At 36.3% G+C, this 13,274-nt stretch overlaps 1 pseudogene; it reads left to right on the top strand.

The window, feature by feature from the left end:
- Positions 1 to 8,805, top strand: part of LOC149559567 (pre-mRNA-splicing factor cwc22 pseudogene) — a 59,200-nt pseudogene extending 50,395 nt beyond the window's left edge.
- Positions 8,806 to 13,274: the final 4,469 nt, after the last annotated feature.

Raw genomic sequence — 13,274 nt, 5'->3', positions numbered from 1 at the left:
AAACTCAATATGGGAAAAATCACCAATGTAACTAGTTACTGTTTTTCACTCTTCTAAAGTGAGCCCTGTTAGGAGCCAACCTTGTTAAAGGTTACAAAACACACTGTTAGGTGCAACCTTGTTAGAGGATTTGATCACCCTGCTAGGAGTGGCCTTGCTAGAGGTCTTTTAGATCAATTCAACTGAATTGCCACCTTGTTAGAGGATTTTACAAAAGGCTGTTAAACCCACTCTGTTAAGAGATTTGAAAACACTGTTACAATTGTTAGAAAGTAACAATGAGTGATCTGAAATAAATACAACTTATCTTTGCTGATACAGATCTCTGTTCTGTTCCTCTGGATCTTCTCTGATCAAATGCAACTCTGCATCTCTGATCCTTCAAAAATTTGCTCTGATCTTCCTTATAATTCACATATTAGATATTCAATCATATCTGCTAGCTTTTTCACATTCATTCTTTCATACTTGAATTCGCAACTTGATCCTTCATATATACCTTTCAGATTATCAAGTCGGCTCAAATACAAGTTACAATTATAAATAATTGTGCTATAAGTCGTCTTTATACATTACATAAAGTAATTAATTTTAATTACTTAACCTTCGAGAAATCCTTCGCTGGCCGACTTAACTCGGTAAATACTACACAAAAAATAATTCTTGTGTTAACCGACTGAGCTCGGTTAATACAGAGAATTTCGTGAAATCCTTCAGTCGCCGAGTGAACTCGGTAAACACCGATTTCTCCGACTTTCCTTTGATGACCGAGTGAGCTCGGTTAACACTGTCTGTTACTTTTCTTCGATGACCGAGTGATCTCGGTTAACACTGTCTGCTACTTTTCATTGTCTACTACTTTTCTTTGATGACCGAGTGATCTCGGTTAACACTGTCTGCTACTTTTCGTTGTTTGCTACTTTTCTTTGATGACCGAGTGATCTCGGTAAATATTGACAACCTATCTCATATCCTTTATTTATCGAGTGAGTTCGGTAAACACTGAACTTCCTTTGTTTATCTTGCAAGCTCGGTAAACTCTGTCAACAGCTGTACTTACCTTCAGAGCTCGGTAGACTCTGTCTGATGACTGATATGACATTTTGTGTAACATCAAAGACAATCATGCAATTTTCAATTGTATCCAACAATCTCCCTCTTTGGCATTGATGGCAACACAACATGTCATAGCAGAATGAAATTTGAAATCAAGTCCTTATCAGCACAATGTGTCAACAAAACAATTTTCCTTCTAAGATGATAGACTCTCCCTCTTTCAGTAATCTCCCTCTGTGAAGGAATTTCATAAGAACTTTCTTTTTCACACAAATTTCAGAAAGATATGACAGTAAATCTCTCCCTCTTTGACAACAAATGCCGAAGACAATAGAACTTAAATGAATTGTAATGTACCTATAGTACTGATTCATATGCAAGGCTTCCAGATTTGACTGCATCAACAGATAGATTTTCATTTTGGTATGCGTTGATGCATCACTAAAACTTGTTTTTAGTGAATTTCGGATAGGGGTGTAACCCCTAACTTACCTCTGAGATACAAGAATGCATCCTTAGGTAGTGGCTTTGTGAATATGTCAGCAATTTGTTCCTTTGAATTGACATATTCCAATCTAATCTCCTTGTCTTGTACCAATTCTCTGACAAAATGATATTTGATTGCAATATGCTTGGTCTTAGAATGCATTACTGGATTCTTTGATATATTGATTGCACTAGTATTGTCACAGAACATAACAACTGGTTCTTTGATTTCCATCCTCATTCCTTGCAATAACTGCTTAAACCAAACAATATTTGAACAATTTACTACTGCAGCAACATACTCTGCCTCTGCTGTAGATTGGGATGTACAATTCTGCTTTTTGCTTGTCTAGGAAACCAATCTCTTTCCAAGAAAGAATGCTCCTCCACTTGTGCTTTTCCTGTCATCAAGGTTTCCTGCCCAATCAGCATCAGTAAATACTTTCAAATCCAAATTACCTCCAAATTTATACCATAGCCCATAATCTTCAGTTCCTTTCAAATATCTCATTATTCTTTTGATTGCCATTATATGAGTTTCTCTTGGTTTTGCTGAAAATCTTGCTACAATACCGACTGCAAGGGCAATATCTGGCCTAGTATGTACTACATACTACAACTTTCCAATCATAGATCTATACAGTGTTTGATCCACTTCTTTGGATTCATCTTCCTTGGTAAGTTTCAATCCAGTACACATAGGGGTTCCAACTGGTTTACAATCCTCCATGCCAAATTTTTTTAATATCTCCTTGATGTATTTTGACTGTGTGACGAAGATGCCATTCTTACTTTGTTGGATTTGAAGACCTACAAAGAATTTAATCTCACCAAACATAGACATCTCAAACTCCTTGTTCATTTGTTCTGAAATTTTTTTGCATAGATCATCATTGCCTGTGAAAACAGTGTCATCTACAAATATTTCTGCCAAAACAATCTTATTATCTGGACCTTCTTTTATATACAAGCTACTGTTATCATTAGTCCTTTGAAAACCAATCTGAGTAAGATAGTTATGCAATCTTTCATACCATGCTCTAGGAGCTTGTTTTAGACCATACAGCGCCTTGTGTAATTTGCAGACCATGTTCTTCTTATCTGGATCAACAAAACCTTCAGGTTGTTCAATGTAAACTTCTTCATCCAGTATTCCATTGAGAAATGCTGACTTGACATCCATCTGATAAACTTTGAATCCTTTGTGAGCAGCATATGCAAGTAAGGTTCTTACACCTTCCAATCTTGCAACAAGAGCAAAGGTTTCTCCATAGTCTATACCTTCTTCTTGAGCATATCCTTTACATACTAGTCTACCTTTGTTTCTTGATACCTTGCCATCTTCATTTAGTTTATTTCTAAATACCCATTTTGTTCCAATCACATTCTTATCTTTGGGTCTAGATACAAGAGTCCATGTTTTATTTTTCTCTATCTATTCTATTTCTTCATTCATAGCCTCAATCCAACTATCATTTGCCAATGCATCTTTGATATTTCTGGGTTCAAAATCAGCAAGTAAACAAGTGCCTTTTAACTTACTTCTTGTCAGAGTTCCTTCAGATTTGTCTCCAATGATCTGATCTGGAGCATGATGCCTTCTGACATATTTAGCTAACACAGGTTCTTTACTTCTTGAATGAGTTTCATTGTTGTCCCTTTGTATTTCAGATTCTTGCTGTTCTGGCTCGGTAGATTCAGACTCGGTAGATACTTGCTTGGTAGAGTCTGAAAGTGACTCGGATTCTTTTAGTTCGGTAAAAACTTCCTGTGTCTCGGTTTGAACTTCCTGCAACTCGGTCATTGATGACTCGGGAGTTGAGGATTCCTGATAAACTGGAGTACTTGGTATAGTATCAGGTTCAATGTAAATAAATCTTCTGTAGTCTTTAGGAACCTTCTTGCTTTCTTCTTCTGATTTCTCTGCAAACTCATCAACTTTCACATGTGCACTTTCTATGACCTTGTGAGTAGATAGATTTAAACATCTATATGCTTTGCTTTTACAAGAGTAACCTAGAAATATTCCTTCATCTCCTTTTACATCAAATTTACCTTTTCTAGATTCTTTCAGAATATAACATTTGCTTCCAAATACTTTTAGATAACTTACATTGGGTTTGTAGCCATACCATAATTCATAGGGAGTTTTGAATGAGTCTTTTTTTAGTTGTACTCGATTCAAGGTATGAACTGCAGTGCTGATAGCTTCCTTCTAGTATTTGATAGCAATGTTCTTTTCAATCATTAGGGTCCTTGCACAATCCATAATGGATCTATTTCTTCTTTCAGCTATCCCATTTTGTTCTGGAGTTCCTGGTGCTGAAACTTGTCTTTTAATTCCTCTTTCAACGCAGAAGTTATTGAACTCATGTGAAATGAATTCACCACCTCTATCTGACCTTAAGCATTTCAATCTTTTCCCTGTTTCTTTTTCTACTCTTGCCAAGTACCATTTGAATTTCTCAAAAGCTTCTGATTTATTCCTTAGGTACATAACAGTCATCATTCTTGAGTAATCATCAACAAAAAGAATGAAGAACTTTTCTCCAGTATAACTTTCAATTCCAATGGGTCCACATAAATCAATATGCACAATTTCTAATATATCTTCAGACTGATAGCTTTTACTTTTAAAACTAGTCTTTCCCATTTTTCCAATCTGACAATTCTTGCATAAGCCAACCTCAGGTTTCTTTATATTAGGAATGCCTCTTACCTTTTTGAATTTTCTTATCTTCACCAGATTATCAAAATTGACATGACACAACCTCTTATGCCATAACCAACTTTCTTCTATTTGAGCAATAAAACATGAGCATTCACCAAGTTCTAGGTAGAACAAGTTACCTTTAGTTTGTGTGCCAGATCCTATCAACTTTCCTTGCTCATTCAACAGTCTTGCCTTTCCATGCATGAATTCCACCTTAAATCCAGTATTGAGTAATTGTGCCACACTTAGCAAGTTATGTTTAAGACCTTCAACCCAATAGGCATTGTTGCATATAAGTTCTTTGGTTAGAGAGATTCTTCCTCTTCCTTTTATGAAACGAGGTTCATTATTACCAAACCTTACACTGCCACCATCATAATCTTCAAACTGATCAAACTTAGTTTTATCACCAGTCATATGATGAGAGCAACCACTGTCTATAATCCATGTATCATTCATACTTATATGAGAGATAAGAGCCACTTTATCTTCCTCATCACTATCAGAATCATCTTTCACAGCAATATAAACAATTTCATCTTCACTGTTATCAGAATCCTTAGAATTTTCAGCCATGAAACATGATTTCTTACCTTTGTTCTTGAATGATTTGTAATCTTTCTTTCTATTCCATTTATGACCCTTCTTTTCATCATTGTTCTGCTTGTTTGGGCACCTAGCTACAATATGACCAATTTCTTCACATGAAAAATAGATTAGAGGAACTTTACCTTTATATTTTCCTCTGCTTTTGGAGTATTTCTTTGCCAGTAGAGCTTCAATTACTTCAAGATCACTGTCTGAACTTTGGTCTGATTCATCATTGCTTTCTGACTCTGATTTCTTTTTGCCTTTATCTTTGAGTGAAAGTTTGGCCTCAAATGTTGATTCAGTGTTTTTAGAAGCTGGAACATAGTTGTCAAAATTGTCTAATTCAAATGCGATTAGTCTTCCAACTATAGCCTCCAAATTGATATTATGATTTGCTTCACACCTTCTTTCTTGAATTGCAGAAACTCTGATTGCATAGATGGGAAGCAAGGTTCTGAGAACTTTGCTTATAACCGTCTCTTCTTTGATATCACCTCCAGATGCCCTAATTGCACTGACACATGCTTTGATTCTATCAACATATTTTGCAATGTTTTCATCCTCTCTCATTCTCATTTGGTCAAATTGTCCTCTTAGACTTTCTGCTTTTGCTCTTTTCACATTGTCATCTCCTCCATAGATTTCTTTCAGCTTGTTCCACATGTCAAAAGCGGTTTGGCAATCCTTGATATCATCAAATTCTTCATAGCTTAGTGCAGATGCAATGTCTATCATCATATTGTTATGAGTCTTCTTTTTAGCAATATCATTGACAGATAATGTGTCGGAAGGTTCTTTGTATTTTTCATCAAGATATTTCAGTCCTGTATCACCAATAGTAGCCAAGTGAAGTTTCATCAATCCTTGCCATGCAGAGAAGTTATTTTTGTTGAGTCTTGGAATTTCTCTCTTGTAAGACATCTTGATCTTTGGCTTAGATCCTTGAAATCTTTTCCTGCAAGCACCAATATACTCTGATACCAATTGTTGGAAAATGAGAATGGAGTGACTGAGAGGGGAGGGGTGAATCAGTTACTCCAAAAACTTTTCTCACAAGTCCCTTAAGATGTCAAAGGAAATACTCATTGCTGATATTCATATAATCAAACTGAAAACATAAGAAAAAAGAAACAAGAGACACCAGTTTTAACGTGGAAACCCAATATGGGAAAAACCACCAATGTAACTAGTTACTGTTTTTCACTCTTCTGAAGTGAGCCCTGTTAGGATCCAACCTTGTTAAAGGTTACAAAACACACTTTTAGGTGCGACCTTGTTAGAGGATTTGATCACCCTGCTAGGAGTGGCCTTGCTAGAGGTCTTTTAGATCAATTCAACTGAATTGCCACCTTGTTAGAGGATTTTACAAAAGGCTGTTAAACCCACTCTATTAAGAGATTTGAAAACACTGTTACAATTGTTAGAAAGTAACAATGAGTGATCTGAAATAAATACAACTTATCTTTGCTAATACAGATCTCTATTCTGTTCCTCTGGATCTTCTCTGATCAAATGCAACTCTGCATCTCTGATCCTTCAAAAATTTGCTCTGATCTTCCTTATAATTCGCATATTAGATATTCAATCATATCTGCTAGCTTTTTCACATTCATTCTTTCATAGTTGAATTCGCAACTTGATCCTTCATATATACCTTTCAGATTATCAAGTCGGCTCAAATACAAGTTACAATTATAAATAATTGTGCTATAAGTCGGCTTTATACATTACATAAAGTAATTAATTTTAATTACTTAACCTTCGAGAAATCCTTCGCTGGCCGACTTAACTCGGTAAATACTGCACATAAAATAATTCTTGTGTTAACCGACTGAGCTCGGTTAATACAGAGAATTTCGTGAAATCCTTCAGTCGCCGAGTGAACTCGGTAAACACCGATTTCTCCGACTTTCCTTTGATGACCGAGTGAGCTCGGTTAACACTGTTTGTTACTTTTCTTCGATGACCGAGTGATCTCGATTAACACTGTCTGCTACTTTTCGTTGTCTGCTACTTTTCTTTGATGACCGAGTGATCTCGGTTAACACTGTCTGCTACTTTTCGTTGTCTACTACTTTTCTTTGATGACCGAGTGATCTCGGTAAATATTGACAACCTATCTCATATCCTTTGTTTATCGAGTGAGTTCGGTAAACACTAAACTTCCTTTGTTTATCTTGCAAGCTCGGTAAACTCTGTCAACAGTTGTACTTACCTTCAGAGCTCGGTAGACTCTGTCTGATGACTAATATGACATTTTGTGTAACATCAAAGACAATCATGCAATTTTCAATTGTATCCAACACAGTTGTATATCATTGAGACGAGTTTTTTTTTATAATTTCAAGTTGAGCTACAGGGGTTTGAAAGCCAATTTTCTTGATTTGTTTGTTTGATTGAGGCTCTCCTTGCCAGTTAAGTTCATAGCATCTTCCCTGGTTTGTGTGAAATCTGAAAAAAAACTGAATCTGCTATTGTAAATGCTTGAAAATTTAGGGATTAAGTATTTTAAATTTTGTTGTAGGCGTGAATCTGAATTGGCCATTCAAATCGAGACATCAAAGATGAGCAGACATGGTGAACGAGGGAAGCAGTTCTCAGAGGGTGAAATTTCCTCGAAAGAAGACAGAAAGGGAGAGGATAGCGAGGATGAGAAGTTTGGAACAGGCAAGAGAAATAAGCAGAAGATTGTGGAAGATAATTCTAGAATTAGGGTTTCTCCCGAGGAACGCAGGAATGAAAGGGATCGCGGCAGAAGGCACCAATCAGATGAAAGAAAATCCCGCGAAAAAGAAAAGCTTTTCAATTCCAGCGAAGAAAAGATCAACCGGCAGCTCTTGCATAGAAGTAGGGAGATGGACAAGGACAAGAACATCAACAATAGAAGACACGAAGATCCTGACAGATATAGAGAAATGAGGAGTCACATAAAAGAGAAGCCTGAAGAAAAAGATGGTTATGAGAAAACTAGGTCTCATAAGGAGATAGGCAATACAAACAAGCAGGACAGACAGGCAGTGGAAATGAAAATTTCTAGTGTGCCCGCTCCATCTCATAATGGGAATGGAGAGGGTCCTATAAGAGAAATGGAGAAAGGTACTGGAAGAAGTGGGGGGGTTTACATTCCCCCATTCAAGCTGGCGCAAATGATGCGCGATGTCGAAGATAAGAGTAGTGTGGAATACCAACGGATGACATGGGATGCCCTTCGAAAGAGTATCAATGGGTTGGTAAATAAGGTAAATGCATCCAACATCAAGACCATCATTCCAGAATTGTTTGCAGAGAATCTGGTCCGTGGAAGGGGTCTATTTTGTAGGTCCTGTATGAAATCCCAAATGGCATCCCCTGGATTCACAGATGTTTTTGCTGCCTTGGTTGCTGTAGTTAACACCAAGTTTTCTGAAGTTGGTAATCTGCTCTTGCGAAGGACTATATTACAGCTCAAAAGGGCATACAAGTGCAATGACAAGCACCTGTTGATAGCAGCAGCAAAATTCATAGCTCATTTAGTGAATCAACAAGTTGCACATGAGATCATTGCCTTGGAACTACTTACTCTTTTACTTGAGAATTCTACAGATGATAGTGTAGAGGTTGCTGTTGGGTTTGTTAAAGAATGTGGATCTTTGTTGCAAGACCTTTCACCCAAGGGTCTCTATGGAATTTTTGAAAGATTTAGAGGTATTTTCCATGAGGGGGAAATTAAAAAACGAGTGCAGTTTTTAATTGAAGGTCTTTTTGCAATTCGCAAAACAAAGTTTGAGGGTCATCTAGCTGTGCGTCCAGAATTGGATCTTATAGAGCAAGAGGATCAGTTAACACATGAAGTTTTCCTAGAAGATGAACTTGATCAAGAAGCTGGTCTGGATGTTTTTAAACCAGATCCTGATTTCATAGAGCATGAGGCAACCTATGAAAAACTGAAGAAAGATATTCTTGGATTTCACAACATGTAACACATAAGAAGGTGCTATCACTGCATTTACAATCATTGCTGGCATATAACTGGCAGATCTACATACTTCTAGTTGCTGGTTTAAAGAAGAAAACCCATACGTACCTGAGTGGAACCCTAACTAGTTTCTATTCCCTGTCCTTGGGGGTTCTTTATTTTACCCTAAGGAATATTACATGTTGTCCTCACCTTTTGAGCTTCAAAGATTTATTAGATAGGGTAGTTCTTTGACCAAACAAGTGGTGCACCTTTAAATCCAAATTGCTTGTGTTCTCACTAAAGGGACATGTGGTCACTGGTGATGAAGAAGATGGTTAAACAAATGAATAAGTGGCATAATAATTTCATGTCTATTGCTGAAAATTTCAAGCTTGCCTTAAGGTTGGTATTGTTCTTCACATATGAAGTAGTTTAAAAAAAAATGGTTAGAGCTTTCCTTTGATCAGATGGTAACCTAGGTAGGAGGCTTGCAGTCAGTTGAGAGTGAAGTTGGAAACCTAGAATTCAAGGGAGAATATACCCTAAAAATTTTGTATATTAAGGATATTTCTTTGGTTGTGAAATGGATCCTAAAAGCTCTTGATGGCTGTGAAACCTGGAAACTTTTTGTGAGATATTGATAGTGGTTTATCTTAATCTAAACCCCAAATGAAAAGAACTATACTTTTTGCACCCGTTGTTTGGGAACTTTAAAAACCATACTAGTGAATCTTCGGTGTTTAGCTTAACCTAAAAGGATGAAAAACCAGTGAAAAATGAAAACATTTGCAATGTAATGGGATGTGAATAATATCAAGATTTCTACTTCTGCCCTTTCAAGCTTATATGACAGTCTGTAAAATTATTAGTTAGCATTTTGCTTTAAATGAGATTCACTCTACGGTTAAGTTATCGATAAAGAAGTTTAGTCAAACTGTTACATCCCTTGGCAAGCCCCCAGACTTGAAATTTCACATTTCTGAAAAGCACTTTTAGCTTTATGAAGGTTTGCAGATAGTGTTGCATACATTATTGCTGATTAGTGATTACACTAGCTACCCTAAATAAAAATCAGAACTGGGGTTTCTATGTTGGTGTTTCCATTTTTATTGCTACTGTCATATTTATCCAACAGTTGGTTACCATTATCAGATTTCCACAGTTCATTTGAAATGTGTGAATTTATATCTGGATTTTATTGTGTAAGTATTTTTAGCATCAACGTTTCGGATCACACTCCATGATCCATCATCAAGATGAGAGAATGCAAAATAGAAAAAAAAACTTGCACAAGAGTTGATTATAAGATTATCCAATTCTATTTTCATATATGGTTAATCTCAGTGTATAAGGGTTTCATATAAACAGTGGTAAATGACTCTATCACTGTTCATAAAATATCAGTCACGATCAGCAGTCATATTTGACACATACAATTCATATCTTAGTATTTTACTATTTACTATTTAGTATTTGCAATTTTTTTATTTTACTAATTTACCATAGTTTCATTTGAAATGCGATTCTTATACATTCTTCATAACTAGTTTTTGAAGTACTATATCTATATTAGCTCTGCTCCAAGCCCCATCAATCATCTTGCCATCCCCAAATTTAGGCCTTTTGCCCCCCCATCTTGTCCCCTCATTCCCCTGTCCCAAAATTTGGTGAAAAATGATTTAAATCTAAATCAAGTATTTAAAAATATTAAATGTTAATATTAGAAAGACAATCAAAACATTTTCAAAATGAATGTATTAATTTTTTTAAAAATAACATAAAATCAAGGTGACAAGCTAATTATATGAATACACCACCATTATTCAAAGAGCAAAGTTATCAAAATACATAGGAAAGAAATGGATTCGAGGTTATTTCTCTTTGTTGAGCTTCTACACCATTGTCAAAGTTGCCACTCAACAAAAGAGCCCCAAACTAACTCTGCAACAATGAGCAGCTGTCATAACCATCACTATCTCAAGAATGCAACCAACAAACAGAAATTCCTCTTTGCAAAGTTAGTGAGACAAAGATGGAGTCTAGAGGTAACATTTAGATGCCCAGTGATGTAACTTTATGTGTTAAGTGAAATAATACTAAGCTGCTGGTTCGGATTCCGGTTCTGATGCGGGTTTGATATTCGGCTTCGAAATTCACTTAATTTTTTTTGGGGTTCGATTGTCCAAGATTTTTTTTCTTTTTTAATAATATATATATATGCTGCAGCAAATAAGTTCATACACCACTGTGCTAATATTAATGCAACTTAGCAAAATACACCGCCACATATATTAATGATTTAATTGGAATGGCATGACAAAATGTTGGAATACACCATATCAATGTTTCAGTGTAAAAAAAATAATGCCAACATTATTAATCAGTCATGCGATCAAATATTATCAAAACTCATCAACGAAATAATCATCATTAGGTAGTTGCTGGTTAGAAGCACAATTGTGTCACTAGCATTAGTATTCTCATCTACAGCCTCAGGATCAACTTAAATATCACTTCTGCAGGTTCATGATCAGCTTCAACATCATTAAGTATCTCATGAGCACCATCATCAATTGCAAATGCATCAAAGTGGATTAACAACTCTGGGGTCTAGGTTTTAACATCCCAATGTTTTGCCTCCCCTTTTTTGTAGGTATTCTCTTTGTGAGTTGTGAGCTTCAAGTTTGAATGCACAAAGACCAAGTTATCTATCTTCTTCAATTTTAATTGGTTGTGTTTTATTGAGTGGATGGAGGAGTATGTGTTCCAATTCCTCTCGGATGATGATGAACTAACAACCTATCAAGATTTAAAAATTTGAAATTATAGCATGGCGAGTTTTGAATATTTATCAACAAGAAATTAGAAATTATAATTTTAAGATTAAAGAACTTGTGACAAAATTTTGATGGCAATAGGTTGCAAGTTCTGGTATATTTGTCCATGGAAGCACCCCCATTTATTAGCATCAACATTGTTCTTGGCTTTAAGAGCTTCAAGACCACAATCATCGGTGCTCTCGAAACTCTTAAATTCAGACCTCACTGCATGTCATAGGAGCTTGGGAAAGAGTCTTCAAAGGGCTCCATTGTACCTTTTAGCAACTTCAGAATCTCTTAAGTGGGGCAACTCTTGTCATACCCCCCTTGAGGACCAATTCACATAGAACTCGAGGCTCAATGCAAAGGCAAGTAGATGTAAAGGGCCAACTTGCTCAATGGCTTGGATGAGAATGTTTGCAATGAAAGGATTGTCCTTTACCTCTCTTTCACAATCCACAATTTTAAAAAACATTGCACCTTCTGTAGAAATTGCAATAACATTCATTTAAGACAACATTTAAGACTACTGATGGTCTTTATGAATGGCTTGTGATGCCATTTGGTCTTTCCAATGCCCCTAGCACATTCATGAGGCTCATGAATGAAGTGCTCAAAGACTTCACAGGCAGATTTGTGGTGGTGTACTTGGATGATATCCTCATCTACAGCAAGACCAAAGAGGAACATGTCAAGCATGTAGAAGCGGTTTTGAAGAGGCTTCATGAGGAGAAGCTAGCTATCAACCTTGAGAAGTGTGACTTCTTCAAGCAAGAGTTAGTGTATCTAGGATTTGTGGTGTCTAAAGGAACATTGAAGATGGACAAGGAGAAAGTTGCTGCTATCCTAAGTTGGCCTACACCTACCACTACCACTAAGGTAAGAAGCTTACATGGATTGTCCCAATTTTATAAGAAATTCATTAGAAATTTCAGTGGTATTTTTGCACCCTTACGTGGTACCATAAAGGGGGGAGTTAAGTCTAATTTTAGGTGGACCTTAGAAGTTGAAAAGTCCTTTGATATGTTGAAGAAGCAAGTAGCCACTCAACCCATCCTACAATTGCCTAGCTTTGAAAAGTTGTTCCCCTTAGAGTTTGATGCAAGTGGCCTAGCAGTGGGTGGGGTGTTGAGTCAAGAAGGTAGACCAGTTGCCTTCTATAGTGAGAAGCTAAATGAAGCTAAGAAGAAATACTCATCCTATGATCTAGAATTGTATGCCTTAGTCCAGTGTCTTAGGAAGTGGAGATACTATTTGCTGCCTAAAGAGTTTGTTGTCTTTACTAATAACCAAGCCCTTAGTTATATCAATACACAAGAGAAACCAAGTAACAAGCACTTGAAATGGATGGAGTATTTGCAAGCTTTCACCTTAACCATAAAGCATAAAAGGGGCAATTAAATAAGGTTGTTGATGCCTTAAGTAGAAGAGTCTTGACTGTTTGAGAGATTCAGCTCCAAAGAATTGGAATAGGGTGTTTTAAGGACCTCTATAAAGAAGATAGTGACTTTGCTGATGCATACAAGGTATGTATTGATTTTGAGAATCACTTCCATAGCAATTTTTAGAATTCACATTGCAAAATGGATTACTTTTCAAGGTTAATCAGTTGTGTATTCCAAGAGGTTCCATGAGAGAGAACCTAATACAAGAGAAGCATAATGGCAGCTTG

This window comes from Cupressus sempervirens, chromosome 5 (assembly GCF_028749045.1).
Source record: "Cupressus sempervirens isolate cs-2001-9-10 chromosome 5, ASM2874904v1, whole genome shotgun sequence".
Lineage (NCBI taxonomy): Eukaryota > Viridiplantae > Streptophyta > Pinopsida > Cupressales > Cupressaceae > Cupressus > Cupressus sempervirens.
The sequence above is the reverse complement of the archived record's forward strand: the minus strand, read 5'-3'. Positions and strand labels throughout refer to the sequence as shown.